Source organism: Crocuta crocuta, unplaced genomic scaffold (genome assembly GCF_008692635.1).
Source record: "Crocuta crocuta isolate KB4526 unplaced genomic scaffold, BGI_CrCroc_1.0 scaffold597, whole genome shotgun sequence".
Taxonomy (NCBI): Eukaryota; Metazoa; Chordata; class Mammalia; order Carnivora; family Hyaenidae; genus Crocuta; species Crocuta crocuta.
In genome coordinates, this window is record NW_027532427.1 from 973,191 (window position 1) to 989,792 (window position 16,602).

The 16,602-nt window shown below is 36.3% G+C and overlaps 1 long non-coding RNA gene across 1 annotated transcript in view; it reads right to left on the minus strand.

The window, feature by feature from the left end:
* The window catches only part of LOC144244147 (uncharacterized), a 47,523-nt gene extending 34,523 nt beyond the window's left edge, over nucleotides 1-13,000 (minus strand). Inside the window, exons 1-3 of the long non-coding RNA XR_013338848.1 lie at nucleotides 12,946-13,000; nucleotides 12,013-12,101; nucleotides 7,123-7,239 (exon numbers count right to left, since the gene is read on the minus strand). This is a non-coding gene — a long non-coding RNA (uncharacterized LOC144244147). The remainder of the gene's footprint in view (nucleotides 1-7,122; nucleotides 7,240-12,012; nucleotides 12,102-12,945) is intronic.
* Between the last annotated feature and the right edge of the window lie 3,602 nt (nucleotides 13,001-16,602).

Consider the following 16,602-nt stretch of genomic DNA (forward strand, 5'->3'; position numbering starts at 1 on the left):
TAGGCAGGCATAAGGGAAACCAGCAAGCCATAGGTGTTATTACTCCTAGGTCTGAAGAAAAATGGAAAGGGAGAAGTTGCTGAAACCTGAATAGAGGAACTCTAGCTACGGGAGCAGTGGTCTGTTGTGGACAGATTCCAACAACCTTATGGCAATATGGCAGGAAACATATCAGGAAGAAAAAATATCCCGATCTTATTCTCCTTCAGCCCTCCAATCCCCTGATGGTGACTACAACAGGTAACCGAACAGGCAGCCAGAAAGCAGGCGATCCTGTTGATGCACTTCATAAAGGTCAGTCTCCCAGAACACGGAACAAGAGATAGAAGTGGGGAGGGTGGATCTGGATGGGTCACAGAAATTATTAAACATAGAAGGTACTAAATGTCCTTGACTCATTGAATAGACTCCAGAAAGAACTCTGGATCTATACAGGAAATAAAGTATAAAATAATGAGAATTATTAGTGTCCCCATGAAAAAATGACTCTTATTAAGTCAGATGGTCAACAGGTTCTTTATGGGTGGATATATAGCCATTCTGTATTGTAGAAATAGGACATATATTTAGGGTTTTTGTTTTGTTTTATAATCAACTGAAATATTAAATTAAGTTAATAAATTGGTGGGGGGAGGGTGGGTAAGGGAAAAAGGATGAGGAAAAGTAACTTGGCCTGATTTTTATTTCCCTGCCTATCAACATCTGGGAAAGATACTACTGCTGTCATTCTTGAACCACTTAGCTATTCTAAAAATTGCATAACTGTTCTCTAATATTTTTTATTTCATAAAAGTGGTAGGTTACTTCCTTAATATGAGCACGATTCTTTATGTGGCTCTAAGAAAAGTATTTCAAAAATGGAGTAGAATTAGGTATTTGGTAGACCTAGGTTTCTATCATGGTACCATCTCTACTTGTGGTATGACCTATCACAAAATATTAACATTCTTTAAGCAAAAAATGTCCTCATCTGGAAAAAAAAAAAGGAAATAAAATGTAATTACTATTCATCAGGACTCAGGTAGAGTTTAAGTAATGTGTGAAGAATTTCTCATCACTATATCTGAACACTGCAGCCCTCTATAAATATTACCCTTTCTCTAATTTTTACGTGGGGAAAAAAATCTCTTTGCATCCTAAAAAAAAAGCACTACGGATGGCACTTATCAAGTAATTCTAGATTCACTCTTACCAATAAAGAAACTGCCAGCCCAATGTCATAGATGACTATGGTAACACTGTGGTCTATGAAGTTTGAATTTGGGACTCAATTTCAATTACCTTTTCTCTACACATATTCTGGGCTCACTCTCTAACTTCCATCAGCCTTGGAAAAAAAAATAACATGTTGCATTTCACAAAACTCTTCAAATCACCTATAACATGTGAGAAAATAACTATTTTCTAAATCTCTAGCTAAATGAAGGAGAGAAAAAATCAAAGAGCACAGAGAAATTGATTATCTCTGGAAATGGTCACTGAACTCAGTGAGTAAATCACACACATGGATAGCATAGACGATCATCACCAAAACCCAGTGAGAAAGTAGAACGGGACTAGACTAAGGAGGTGCCCTGATGCTTGAGAAGAACGATCACATTTGGACTGACAAAATTCACACACTTTCTAAACCAACTGATACTCTTGATGTAGTCTACTTCCAATAAACGTCATAAGCGGGAAACTCAAAGTCAAGCTTGGTAACAAAAATTATAATTTTATCATAAATTTCAGCTCATCAAGTACCTAAGATTTCAAGTATAGCTTAACAAAATAGTGTACAATTATTTATTGTGAGTCCCAAAAGCAAGATCATGTGGAATATTTTTGTTTTATTTGAGAAAACTATTTTTAAAAAGTTTGCATATACATTTACTTAAATTTGTTATTTGTGTGAGTGCTACAGAATTTAACTTTTGTCATTATTATTTGTGTAAGTAGTACTGAAAATTATAAAAGTGATATCCTTTTCATTTTATCTCTTAGTTATATTTAGTACCTACTACTGGATAACCATGATATCTAATATCAGAAAATACAAAAGCAAGTGATATTTTGACACATGGATGCTATTGCTCTCTAGGACTGGTTATATATACTTACCTAGTAAAGATATAGAACATTCTGTGAAACATCAGTGTTTATTATTAGCATGAAAGTTATGTATTTAAAATCATTATGGTACCTTAAGTGTTAAGCCTATGACTGTTCAATCTACTGCTCAGTCAGGATAGAAAGTAGCCTCTCCTACGTTTCCTGGCCCTAGGGAGGAAGTAGATGAGTGCAATTGGTGGGGATACTATTTGAGGAAGGACTCTGCTGTGCTTTAGAACTGAAATATATAAATAAATGATACCAAAAGAAATCACAGCAGAAAAATTACTATGGAAAATTTCAAAGTAACCAAATGAAAGAGGTGGGAGGACGTTACATTTCTGACAATGAATAAAACATCCCACCTGCTAATTTTCCCAAATGAAATTATATCTAAACCACCAGTTTCAATTTTAAACAGTAATAGGTGCCATTTATTGAGGAAAAAGCTTTATATACATTGTGTCATTCAATCTTCAACATAACCCTATGAGGTATGTATTATGATTTCTATTTTATAAATGAAATGATTGGAAGTCAGAGACATTAACAATATTTCTAAAGGCATACACTTATAAGATAAAAAGATTAAGCCCGTGTTTTTCATAAAACAAAGCCTGCACTCCTAGCCATGAATCCAGGTTGTCAATTTCTTTGAGCGCTTCTTAAGAAAGAAAACTTCACAGGACAGAAACAGCCAAATAATAAAACCATGGCAATTTTGTATTATTGATAAATTCCAAAAAGGTACAACAATGATAAAAAAAAAAAAGACTATGAGAGTGAGGTATATTGTTGTCCTTTATGCTTCTTTATGGCAATCTTTGTATTACTCTGTATTTTAAATTGTTTTCAAAATTAAGAGTATAACAAAACACCAAATTAGAAAATAGATCAACATTCAATACATTAGAGCACTTCAAGAATGGCAGTTAGAACTTCTGAAAATCTGCCTCTCTGTAAAAGCAATGAGAAAGAACAGTAGCAAAAATTATGAAAACCAACTTTTTTCAGAACTCTGATATTAAGACTTGCCATAGTCCATTGAGTGTCTGTTTATTCAAGAAAAACAGCTGAAACTTGATTTTAAAAAAGCAAATTTTGTGGCATTGTAACTTGCTCTCAACCCATCTCCTCTTCCAGATCTTGCAGAACATGTGAAAACCAACAGCTTCACAATGATGGTAACTGTGAAACCCTTAAGCTTAGCAACCACGGGAGAGGGCAAAATGGGTTTGGAATTTCCCCCAAAGCCCAGAGAATGTTACTATTTGACCTGTTTAATAGCAACCTGAAAAGTACCATTCTCAAGATTTGTCTTTATTTAACCTGATGCGAGGGCACTCTGTGCAAATTGACCTATCCCCGAGGCATTTGTTGAAAATAATCAACAATGTTTAATGTCACTTAATGTGGCAATTGTTTAATGTAGTAGTTTCCTGAGGCAGTATTATCAGTTGGGGCTAGTAAGAGGATGACCAAAAGAGTTTAAAAGGAAAAACTGGGGAATGAAGTGTCCAAAGAGGGTGTTGAAAAACTCTGACATATTATTGGAAAGTACAATGTCACACGCATGTTCAGGATTGTGTGCATATCCAGGAAGAACTAAGAACATACTTATCTCTCACCACTGGCAGACCTTGAGGCTCTGGACCAACAGAAAGTTGAAGCTAAGGCAGAGTTATAAGCTGCCTGTAGGAACATTCAAGACAGGCCCAACACACAGAGAGACCCGAAGCAAAGGCTGGGAGACGTATCCATATAAGGCATTTAAGGAAATCTCTGTCCAGTCACAAGCTGACCAGTAGGCTAACCGAGAGGTGTCATCAGTGATCAGACATAACAAAGAACACAGACTTTACATAATTATTCCAGGAAAGTCACAAACAAAAAAAATGCCAAAAATAGCAACAACAAGAACCTCCAAATGTAAGGGGAAACTAATATCCAAAATTACCACATTATATTATTTTAAATGTCCACTTTCCAACAACAAAAAAAGTATAACATACTCAAAGAAACAGGGAAATATGGCCAATATACCGGAAGGAAAAGCATTTAATAGATACTGCTCTTGGGAAGCCCAGATTATAAACTTATTAGATAAAGAATTTAAATTAGCTATTATACTATGTTAAAAGAATTTTTTACCATATCCCAAGAATTAAAGAAAAATATTAGAAAAATGTCCCTACCTCATACCACATACAAAAATTAACTCAATATAGATCACAGGCCTAAATTTAAGAACTAAAACCATAAAACTCTTAGAAAAAAAGCAATGAGGAGTAACTCTTTGTGGTCTTGGATCAGGCAATGTTTTCTGAGATATAATACCAAAAGCATAAGAACCTGAAGACAAATAGATAAGTGGACTTCATGAATGCTCAAAATGTTTTGCTCAAATGAACACCTCGAGAAGGTGAAAACACAACCCACAGAATGGAAAATACACACAAATCATGTATATAACAAGGGATTTATATCTAGAATATATAAACTTCATGACTCAATGATAAAAAGACAAAAAAAAAAAACCCAATTTAAAAACTGGCAAGGATCTAGATATATAAAAACTTAACAGGCAGGTGCCTGGGCAGCTCAGTCGGCTAAGCGCCAACTTTAGCTCAGGTCATGATCTCACAGTCTGCGGGTTTTAGCCACGCGTCGGGCTCTGTGCTGACAGCTTGGAGCCTGGAGCCTGCTTCAGATTCTGTGTCTCCCTCTCTCTCTGCCCTTCCCCTGCTCATGCTCTGTCCTTCTCTGTCTCTCAACAATAAATAAATGTTAAAAAATTTTTTTAATTAAAAAAATATAATTAAAAAACCTAACAGGCACATTAAAAGATATTCAATAAAATCAGTTATCAGATAAATGCAAATTAAAACCATAATGAGGCAGCACTTCATAACCACTAGAACAGAATGGTTATAACCAAAAAGATGTATAATAACAAGCATTGGCAAGCATGGGTTGACACTGGAAGCCACATACATACCTGGTAGGAATGCAAAATTGTATAGCCAGTTTCTAAAACAGTTTGGTAGTTCCTCAAAAATTAAACATAGAGTTATCTATGGGGACCAACAATTCCTCTCCTAGGCATGTCACCAAGAGAACTGAAAACAGATATATGTCCACACAAAAACTTGTGTATGAGTATTTACAGCAGCATTATTCAAGAGAGTCAAAAGGTTGAAACACCTCAAATATCCATCATCTGATGAATGGATAAACAATGTGGTACACCCAGATAAGTGAATATTATTCAACCATAAAAGGAATAAAGTACTGATACATGGTACAACACAGATGAATCTTCAAAACATTATGGTGAGCATAAGAAGCCAGACTTAAAAGACTATATACTGTATGATTCCTTTTACATGAAATTTTCAAAATAGATTAATCTATCAAAACAGAAAGTAAATCCCTTGTTGCCAGAGACGGGGGTGGGGGGGCGGCGGGGGAGGAATAGAACGTGACTGCCAGTATATGGGGTTTCTTTATTAGGTGCTAAAATATGAAAACTCTCCTGGAATTAGTGATGACGGTTGCACAACTTTTTAAGTATATTTAAAAATCACTGATTGTATAGTTTAAATGGGTGAGTGGTGTGCTATATGAATATTTCCAAATCATTGCTATTTTTTTTTTTAAGTATAAAATGCATTCTGGTTGGCTGTGGCCTTGGACTTTGAGAGATGTCAGATTGGGGCCCCAGGGTTCCAAGCCAGGAGCCTGCCTGGCTGCTCTGGACCCTCTGGGCTCTAAGAAGGCTATAGTTTTGGGGTCCACCTATGTGCAGTTCACTCTGGTGCACAGAATTTGATACAGACCATGTTCCCCGCACCTGGCCAGGCTGCTCGGGTGAGACACCATTGCTCTGTGACTCTTGGCACAAGAGGAGTGCACAGAATTGGAGATTGTATGAATTGGGTGTGTGCCTTGTAGATCTCCCTAGATTCCCCTTGGGGCTTCCACTGGGAAGTATGGTTGTGGCTGCCTCCCGTTGGGCCAGATTCTGCTATTTTCTGAGCCACCCTTGACACTCATCTCAAGCCCACCCATCCTTTCCCTGCCCTACCTACCGTCAGAACCGGTACTTACTCCCCTACATACCGGAGGTCCCATACCACACCCTGTGGGCTTCAACTGCACCCTGTTTGCCTTCCTGGGAAACCTCAGACTCCACCCACGATGACTTGGCCCCAGCTCTGTCCCTGAGCAGCCTAGATGGTGCGCAAAGGAGAAAGCATTTCCTGACTGGAAAGGGTGGGACTGTACTGGGTTCAGGAGCCAGCTCCCCAGTCACAGGGTGCTGATGGATGGGCTGGTCAGAAACAGACAGTGGTGCCCTGAGGCTGCTCTCCAGGGCAAATGCTGGTGGACAGAGATGCTCTCCTGGGACGAAATGCAGACTCCTCGAACATCTAGCCCTAAGGATGTGCGTGAGCACCTAGGGGTTTTTTGCATTTTTCTATGAGTGTTTCTTATTTTTACTCCCCCTACTGCTATGAGGTGCACTAATTTGACTGGGCATTTTGTTCTTTCTCGAGAGCAGTGTCCAGATGGGGTGCCCAAGTGCCTTAGGGACCCACTGTAGACTGTGAACTTGTTAGTAGATCTTGGGAGTCAGGGCTGTTTTTTCCCTTGGGTTCAACTTGTGCCTCTGAAGGCTTCAGTGGGATTCCATCTCATTCACTGGGATAGTCGCCCCGGGGGGTAGTTGTGACAATGTCTAATCCGCTGTATTTCAGGCATCAAGCGTTTGTGTTGGGAGGTTGGTGTGTTTCAGTGAGAGGTTGGCACCTGGGTAATGCCAAGGCTGTGGTGAGCCTTTGTCTCAGGAGTGGGCGTGGAGTACTGCCAATCCCCTATGGCTCTAGATCTGGGCATGCAATATGATCCCAGCACTGAGGGACCCAGCTCCTTTAGCTGTCAGAGACCCTAGGCACGTGAAGGTGATGTGGTCTGTGATTTGCACAGAGGTAGAGGCAAGTGGTCTTTGGAAGGAACTGTACTCACATCTGCGGGAAAAGGAGAAACAGCAGCCAAAGCTGACAACACAGGCTATTATCAGGTGGGTTCTTATTCAGGTCCTCTGCTGGCCGGACACACCTTATTTTCCGGGGCTCTGAAAAACTAAAGATTTGTGATCAGCACATGCACAATTCATTCTCCCCACCTGGTTTGGGAAGGCCCCTCCTATGCACAGCATTTGGGCCAGAGCTGCTGAGTGTGTACGAGTGTGTGTGTTTATGAATGTTGGATAAAATGCAACAGAGCTAAGAAACCAAAAACTTCAAAAGGAACCAAAAATCATGTGAAAGAGTAGCCCCCCAAATGTGAGTTTTTCCCTAGAAATCCGAAAAAACATCACGATCAGTGATGAGCTCCCAGTGAGAGCTGGGAGGAAAAGTGGACCATGGGAAGGAGGCAGATTCATTCATTACCTAGTTCTATGCCAGAGAGAAAACAGAGTAAGTCCTGAGACAAGTGAAATAATAGCCATCACAAAGACAAAGAGCCTCCTTATAAAAAAAGAAAAATCCAACAAAAATGCCACCCAGTCATAAGATTCAATCCCTATTTCCACAAAACCATAAAAGCTCTAATGCCTGTGATAGAAACATGCAATGACGGTCCTAAGACTGTAGATCCCCAGACTCTGAAAAATATGATGATAGCTACTAATTAGGTCTTCTTATAGACCCTAATCTATAAATACACATGGGCAGTCAAAAATCACCAACAAATAAGATTGACAAACAATGTATAAGAAAGCAAAATAAGAGAGGAATAGAACTCAGATATGGAGAACTAATTGCCACAGATCAGAATTAATATAGGAAAGAGTAAAAATGCTTAACTTTCATTTAAAAATATTCTTGGAAAGTTTTCAGAATATTGCCTTTATTTAAAAAATAAAAGAAAATTTGGGGCACCTGGGTGGTTCAGCCAGTTGAGCTACCGACTCTTGATTTGGGCTCATGTCACGATCCCAGGGTCATGGGATGGAGCCCTGTGTGGAACTCCATGCTGAACCTGGAACCTGCTAAAGACTCTCTCACTCCCTCTGTCCCCTCCCCCACTCATTCTCCTCCCCCCATACAAAAAATTTTTAAGTAAAAAAATAAATGATGAGCAACAATAAAAAATAATTGAAACTTTCAAATTATACTTACTAAAATAAATATGTAATAAAATAGCTGAATAACAGAATATCAATGTAGTTAATTATACAAATTTAAAATATAAAAAGCCAAGTATTAGATATTCAAGAAGGTAGTTTCTAGGGAAGACGAAGCAACAGATATCTTGAAGGATGTCTCACTACAAAGCGTTTAGATCCAGGGTAATTTAAAAAAATTTTTTTTAATGTTTTGTTGATCTTTCAGGAAATTAAGGAAAACTCCAAGAGAAAAAGAAAAAGAAAGCTGTAACTAAGCAAGAAACAATATGTTTTAGGAAAATATGAAAGGTAGGGGTGCCTGAAGGATTAAGTTTCCAGCACTGCACTAGGGCTTGGTTCCCAAGTGTACCAAGGTGACTGCATTCCTGGTTTAAAGTCACTAGTACCCTCTAGTGACTAGTCTCCAGAAAAAGAAATAGCAAATATACTCTGGGAGAAAGCATCAGCAATTTTGGCCCTTGAGATTTCCACAAATTCAAATCAAACATAAATGAGCCTTTAGTCAAGGGAATGTAAACACGGAAAAAAACCGGTTTCTTTGAATGAAACTCAACAGTCAATAATAAACACAAACTTAAATACCTAAGAACTTCACATAATAAAATTATCAGGTATACACTATTAAAGAACTTGTATAAGATGGTTTTTTTTCCCCAATGGAAATAGCAAAATAAGCAAGCAAAAGACTATCCAGAGTGACTACATTTTTAAAAAGGCAAATAAAATTTTGGAAATGTAAAATAAAATTGTTGACATCAATATATCAATGGATAAAGGAGTATATTAGACACTGATAAACACAGTTAACGACAACACAGAAATTAAAGAGATTAGGAAATGTGGAAAGGAATGAAGATATCCAGAAGATAAAATGAGAAGGCCTAACACAAACCAAATCAAATTCCCAAGAAAGAATAAAGAAAATAGAAGATAAGAACTATTTGAAGAGACAATGACAGAATTTTCTAGAATGGATAAAAGATAATGAACCCACAAATACAAGAAACACAATGTAGTCCAAATTGGATCACAAGAAATTCAGACCTTGAAAGTTGTAATGCATCTGCAATATACCAAACACAAAGAAAAAAGAAACTGACTGACACGTAGATAAATCTAACTAAAATAATTTGTATTAAATAATATAACAAATATTATAATAATGATGATGCCTAATTTTCCACGTTAGACAAAGACACACTACTGAAGTGTTCCAGCATGTTATTCAGAAGGTCAAGGGTACTAAAATGTACAGGAAGGGTGTTAGTATATGAATGTTAGGTGTTTGCTTAAATATACATGGCAACAATATCAAGGATAAATATTGAAAGAATAGAAATAAAGACTATAAGTTAGAAGCACTAGAAAAAAAAACAAAATAAAAAAGAACTAGAGCAAACTCTGGGAAAAATAATGAAAAGAGAAAGACATAGGCATATGCAAAGCTGAATGAATGGAAAGCAAATAAGAAAAAAAAAAACAAGATATAAAGGATTGAATAACTATTTAAGTTTGATTTAATAAATCTGTATAGCAATATATCATTTTATTCCAAATAAACAGTGAATATGCATTATTTTCAGATAAAAATGGAACATTGACATATACCAGTGTATCAGGTAGGGTACAATCAGAGCACGTAATCCATCCTAGCACACTAGTCCTCAAAAGAAATATCAACACGATTTAAAAATAAGACCTTCAACCTAATCATGATTCACTAACACTATAAATTAAAAACAAAATGTTCCACCTTACTACTTATGTGGGAAGGAAAACTTAAGCATTAGCATATTCATTTTCCATTTCTGCTATAACAAATTATCACAACTTAGTAACTTAAAACAACACAAATTAATTATCTTACAGCTCCATAGGTCAGAAGGCCAACATGGATCTCAACAGGTTAAAATCAAGGTGATGGTAGGCAATCTTCTTTTCTGGAGGCTCTGTGGAGCTGTGCTTTCTGTTTATTCGGGTTATTTATAGAATTCACTTCTTTGTGGTGATAGGACTAAGGTCCTGGTTTCCTTGCTGGCTATGGAATGTCTTCCCCAGCTTCTAGAAGCTACCACATTCCCTAGATCATAGTTTCCTACTTCCACCTTTAAAGCCAGCAACAGTGGCTCAAGTCCTCATGTTGCATTTCTCTGATACCCTCTTCTACCTCCCTCTACCCCTCCCAAGATATTTTGTGATTATGTTGGCCCTAACCAAATAGGATAATCAGGATAATCTCCCCATCTCAAAGTCCATAACCTTAATCACATTTGCAAAGTAAAATTTGCCAGGTTGTCAGAACCAGGACATGGGCATCTTTGACAGCCATTATTCTTCTTTCTACAATCAGATTGGCACCGCCCCACACAAAAAACTGACTGCCATCTACTAATGGTTAGGATGAAGGAAAATAGCAGTATTGTGCATGTATATTAATAAAGCCTTTTAAAGCCTAATTGGATAATATCTATCTAATTTAAAATATAAGTTTTGGCCCTATGATTCCAATTCTAGGATGCTCTCCTGAAGAAGTACTTGCACATGAACATGGAAGTACAGGATATTTTGTGGTACTCTTTGCAAGAGCAAAAATTCTAAAGAATCTACATTTCTACCTGTATGGTAAGGGTTAAATAAATTATGATGCATCCATAAAACATAATACAATGCAACTTTCAGGAGAATGAGACAGAACTTACTGAATGTACTGACTTGGGGGAAAAAATGGAAATATATTATGAATCAAAAAACAATTTGCTTAATATGTGAGATGAAAAGCAGCTAAAATAATATCTGTGTCTTTGAAATTTAAAAATACCCACCTAAATTACTTATATTAAAAAGGAAATCAAAAATGAAAATAGAGACTATTAAGAAATTACTGACAAAATCTATGTGATGAGCAAAGAAGCACTTAGCAAAAAAATCATAGACTTAAATGCATCTATTAGCTGTCAAGAAAGAATTGAAAATAAATGAACTAAGCATTTAATACAAGAAGCCAAATTACAATAACAAAATCAACTTATAATAAGTAGTTGATATTTATAAAGATAATAGAATAATTAATGAGTTAAAAATGGGGGGGAGTGGAAAGAATTTAAAAACTAATTCTTTAGAAACCAAACTTTAGAAAATCTTTTTTAAGGAAAGATCAAAAGTATCAATAAATAAAATTAGGAACAAGGAGATATTTTTTTTAAGTAAGCCAGTAACAGAGATTGATTCCCATCCATTAGGGTTGGAGGGAATTAGATGAAATGGACAGTTACAGAAAATTTCCCAGAAAGGCTTAAGCTATAGGATTTGCATTTTAAAAGAGATAAGAAACTTAAACAATAATGAAAAAATATATTGAAAGCACAGTCAGTACATATCCGTCCCCAAAATGCACAAGACCCAGTTTTACTGGCCAATTATACCAAATGTAAAGAGAATAGATTCAGAACATAGGAATAAAGATGAAAAGCTTATCCAGCATTGTATCAAAATCATTATTATTTACAAAGACACTACAGATACCTCTTACTCATGAATAGAAATTTTTATGACAAACAAATATTGGCAAATCAGGCCTAGGATTCTAAGACAACAGGGTTTATCACAAGAAGGAAAAGTTCTACATTAAAATATCTATTAATATAATTCAAATCATTAACAGATTGTCTTAAAAAATATGACAATCTTGATAAATGCTACAACATTTTATATAATTTCCCCACCTGGTGGTTCCAGTCTGAGGCACCATCTGTACCCACAGAGTTCAGGATGAATTCCACAATGTCACACAACATGGGTGAAGGAATACTTTCTTGGGGAGAAAGGGAAACAGGTATTTTAGTGGTTAGCAAGAGAAGAGATGGCATAGACGGACCTGTCACTATTCCTCCCAGCCTGTCACAGGGAGGCCAACCAAGCCAGGGCACTGCTGACTCAGAGGATATGTAGACTGTTCTAGCAGAGGTAATGTAACCCCCTCCCCTCTACCACCTCTCCACATCCTCAACTTTTCCTTATAATTCAAGCACGAGAGTCAAACTTGTAGGGGGAGAGAACACTCAGGCTGCTGAGCACTGGGCTCTCTGGATTTGGAATAAAAGCAGTTTATAGGAATTACCTGAGAAGGTCAGTCATCTGTCTTACCGAAGACCCTGGGGTGGTCGGATTTGGCAGTTCCTCTTGTGAGGATGGGGTGGCTGCATTTCAGCAAAGCTTTCTCCTACTCAACTAGGAGAAGCATCCTTGTCCCAACTAGCCTGATGTCCAAGCAAGCCAGCCGAAACAACATCAGCTGTGGACAACGTCAGTGGACAATTCTGCCTGTTGCTTCACAAAAATTTAATTCCTGGGTATGTCTCTTCAAACGTTCATAAGTGTGGAATAGAAACAAATCCTTGGCTTTACTGAGAAGAAATCTACCAAGAACCTGAAGCCAACCTCATATTAAATAACAAAAGATCAAACGCTTTCCTTATTTAAAAGAGGAATAAGACAAGGAAGTCCTTGCTTTTAACATTTCTGGAGACCTTCCTAATACCGTAGGGACAAAAGAAAGATATATTTTTTACAAACATAGCTGTCAATATTTGACGACACGATTAACTACCTAGAAAACAGAGGTTTCTGAAATAGTGATAATTATATTTTTCACCTACCTCATGGTTATATGGTCTGTTTGCCTTATAAAAATCAACAAGGTTTTTACTTCCAATCTGTGCACTTTTGCATATATCTTATTCTTCAATTCTGCTTCAAAGAGAAAATTAAAAATCAAGAAATAACCATGCATATATATAAATATTTAGGATAAGATAAAATTAACATTTCAACTGGAAAATTGACTACTCAGGAAATAATGTTAAAATAGTTGGCTATCGGGGCGCCTGGGTGGCTTAGTCGGTTAAGCGTCCGACTTTCGCTTAGGTCATGATCTCGCGGTTTGTGGGTTCGAGCCCCGCGTCGGGCTCTGTGCTGACTGCCAGCTCAGAGCCTGGAGCCTATTTCGGAGTCTGTGTCTCCCTCTCTCTCTGACCCTCCCCTGCTCACGCTGTCTCTCTCTCTCCTAGAAATAAATACAAAATATTTAAAGAAAATAGTTGGCTATCTACTAAGGGAAAATTTAATTTACATCACTTAAAGTTAGATAAAAGAATAGATGGATGAATGATCTAAACATTAAAAATCTATAAAACTACTAGAAGAAACTATAGGGAAATATTTTTATAATTTTTGATTGAAGAAGTTCCTCATTGACAAGACAGAAAATCTAAGAGCCAGAAATAAAAAAAGTTAATAGATGCCTATCAGATACCAGAAGCAAAGTGAAAAGACAAATGACAAGTTGGAAATATTTACAACATACACAAGAGGAAAAGGAACACTTCAGAATTTTTTAAATAGCTCAGGGTGCCTGGGTGGCTCAGTTGGTTGAGCATCCGACTTCCACTCAGGTCATGATCTCACGGTTTGTGGGTTCGAGCCCCACGTCAGGGTCTGTGCTGACAGCTAGCTCAGAGCCTGGAGCCTGTTTCAGGTTCTGTGTCTCCTTCTCTCTCTGACCCTCCCCTGCTCACGTTGTCTCTCTCTCTCTCAGAAATAAATAAAACATTAAAAAAAATTTTTTTTAATTTTTTAAATAGCTCACAAAAATCAAAAAGAGAGTTCATTTTAAAAAAACAATGATATGAACTGGCAATTTACAGAAAAGCCAATATAAACGATTGATACATATAAGTAAATATGTTCAGTCTCATATATTGAATGAAGAAAAATAGAGTAATGTAATATCATGTTTCACATATAAGATTGACCCAAATGAAAAATTTGACAATATCCAGTGTTAGTTAAGATAAAGGGAAATAAGTGCTATTAAGACACGGTACTAAAGCAGCTATGAAAATAAGCATTATAAGCACAAGAACTCTCTATAATCCATTTTATAAGCACAAGAACACCTCTATAATCCATTTTATTTGTAAGAAGAAACTGGTTGACTTTACTATAAAGAGTTAAAAGAACTTTTGAGTTCCACAGAATTGTGTTAGATGAATTCATAGACATCCAGTAAAACAGATACATCAAGAAAAAAAAAAAAGAAATTTTATAGTATTGAACAAAAACTATTGGTTGACTTAAAAGATATCTCTAGAGGTAATTACCCCACCTCTTGATATCTTGTTGGTTATTAATTTCAGCTACCCTTTTATTTTTACTTTCTGAACCTCATCCCTTCAAGTCATGCTACTTTGATATAATTCTTAGACATATCCAGTTTTTCAGGGTTTAAGAATTTTTTATTTATCTAGCACTACCCCTCCAATCTCTCCTATGCAACTTCATATATTTGTATGTGTGAGTGATTTTCTAAATATTCCCAGAAAATCTTTTCCCCTCTATTACTTCCTATTTGCTGATCCTTATTTTATTAAAATTTGGTTTTATTAGTTTGCTATTCTTTCATTCCTTAGTCTTCTAAATTACATTTAATTATTATACCCATTAATATTTTCAAAAATTTTACATTTGTTGATGAAGACATTCATATTTTCTTGAGATAAAGATTATTAAAAATCCTAAAGGTGCTTTCTCTTAGTTTACTTTTTCCTTTCAATCATAACCCAGAGATTCATTATATAACAATTTCTACTTTAATGTACCTGGCAGAATTTGTTATTTGAGTGTATAAAATATATAACATAAATATATGAATGTGTACTTAGATTTCTGAGAACAGAACTCAATCTGTAAATGAATGCTGTCTAAAAGAGAAACTAAATAACAATAAATTTATCATTGTCTTGTTTGAAATTATTGAATGGGTAATGCTGTATTTTGAAACATTCTTTGAGAAGCTCTGCTCTATGAAAATAACCAAGAATTACATTCTGTGGAAATATTAACCAAGTTAGAACATTACTTAAAAACATAACATTCAAAATAAAAAATTCATGAAAAGCTATAACAGGGATAATAACTTTAAAAGAATCCTCTCTATGGAAATAAAGAGTAACAGAAGTGTAAATATAGCTCAGATTAATAATTTTTATTTTCCTAATATCCATTCCTTGAATATGTAAATCATCCCAAGCCATCTTGTGTGCCTCCATGTACACTTAGGCTTGTTTTAAAATGACAGCTACAAAATGGACAGATTCCAATAGCTTCACAATGAAAGTCATTTAGCAAATGTATTAATCTTAGCCCTATTTATAGAGTTATGTTGGGAAAAATAATAATTTATTGACTTTAGCAATGTCTTAAACCTGTTATCAAGATGGGACAAAAAAAGTGCACCTGGGTGGCTCACTAGGTTAGACATCTGCCTTCAGCTCAGGTCATGATCCCCTGGCTTGAGGGTTTGAGCCCTGCGTTGGGCTCTGTGCTGACAGCTCAGAGCCTGGAGCCTATTTCAAGTTCTCCCTCTCTCTCTCTGCCCCTCACCTGCTCATGCTCTGTCTCTCTCTCAAAACTGAATAAACATTTAAAAATTTTAAAAACAAACAGATGGGACCAACAAAAGAAAAAGATGGGACAATAATGACAAACAATGGACGCTTGCCCAAAATTCAACTTTTGTTATTTTAAGCACTTTATCATTTGCGTATAGGCTCAAACATGAGCAAAACAGACATGAATTGCAACAGCATGCTACAGGACATAGGCAGCCTAATATCTGTTCCCTGGCCACTTTGTGATGCTTCCAGGGAAAAGTGAAAACTTGTAGCTTCATTATACCTGTTTCTAGGTTGACCTTACTCAGTGAATTGGAACTACCATTAAACAATATCTACCCTAAAAAAGAAATAGAGAAAATTAGAGAATTCTGTTTGTTTCAGCAACAGCTCACATGTGTCAGTACTTACTGTCTTATGAGCTCAGATTTTAATTTTCAATTCTTGCATATGTAATTTTATGGCTGCTTTTTCTAATCCAATTAAAATTATTGATACATTCATATATTCATTCAGAAAACATTTATTGAGAGGGTACTTTTTACTAGGTTCTACAAATATATAAATGAATTTAGCTGTTTCTACCCACAAGAATAGTATAGTGAGAGTTACAAATTGTGTGTGTGTGTGTGTGTGTGTGTGTTAGAATGGCAGTACAGTGTGGCAAATGCCATAGCAGTGGTAAGGAACAGAAGATGTTTTTAGCTGTTTTTGATAGATTGGGGAAGGTCCTTCACATGGAAGGTCACATGTCATATTGCCAGACAAGTAATATTTTGGAAGTTGCAGGGGATGAAAGAAGTCCAGACAGGAGAAACAGCCTGGTCAGAGGCACAGAAATGTGTAGGCAACAAAAAGAAG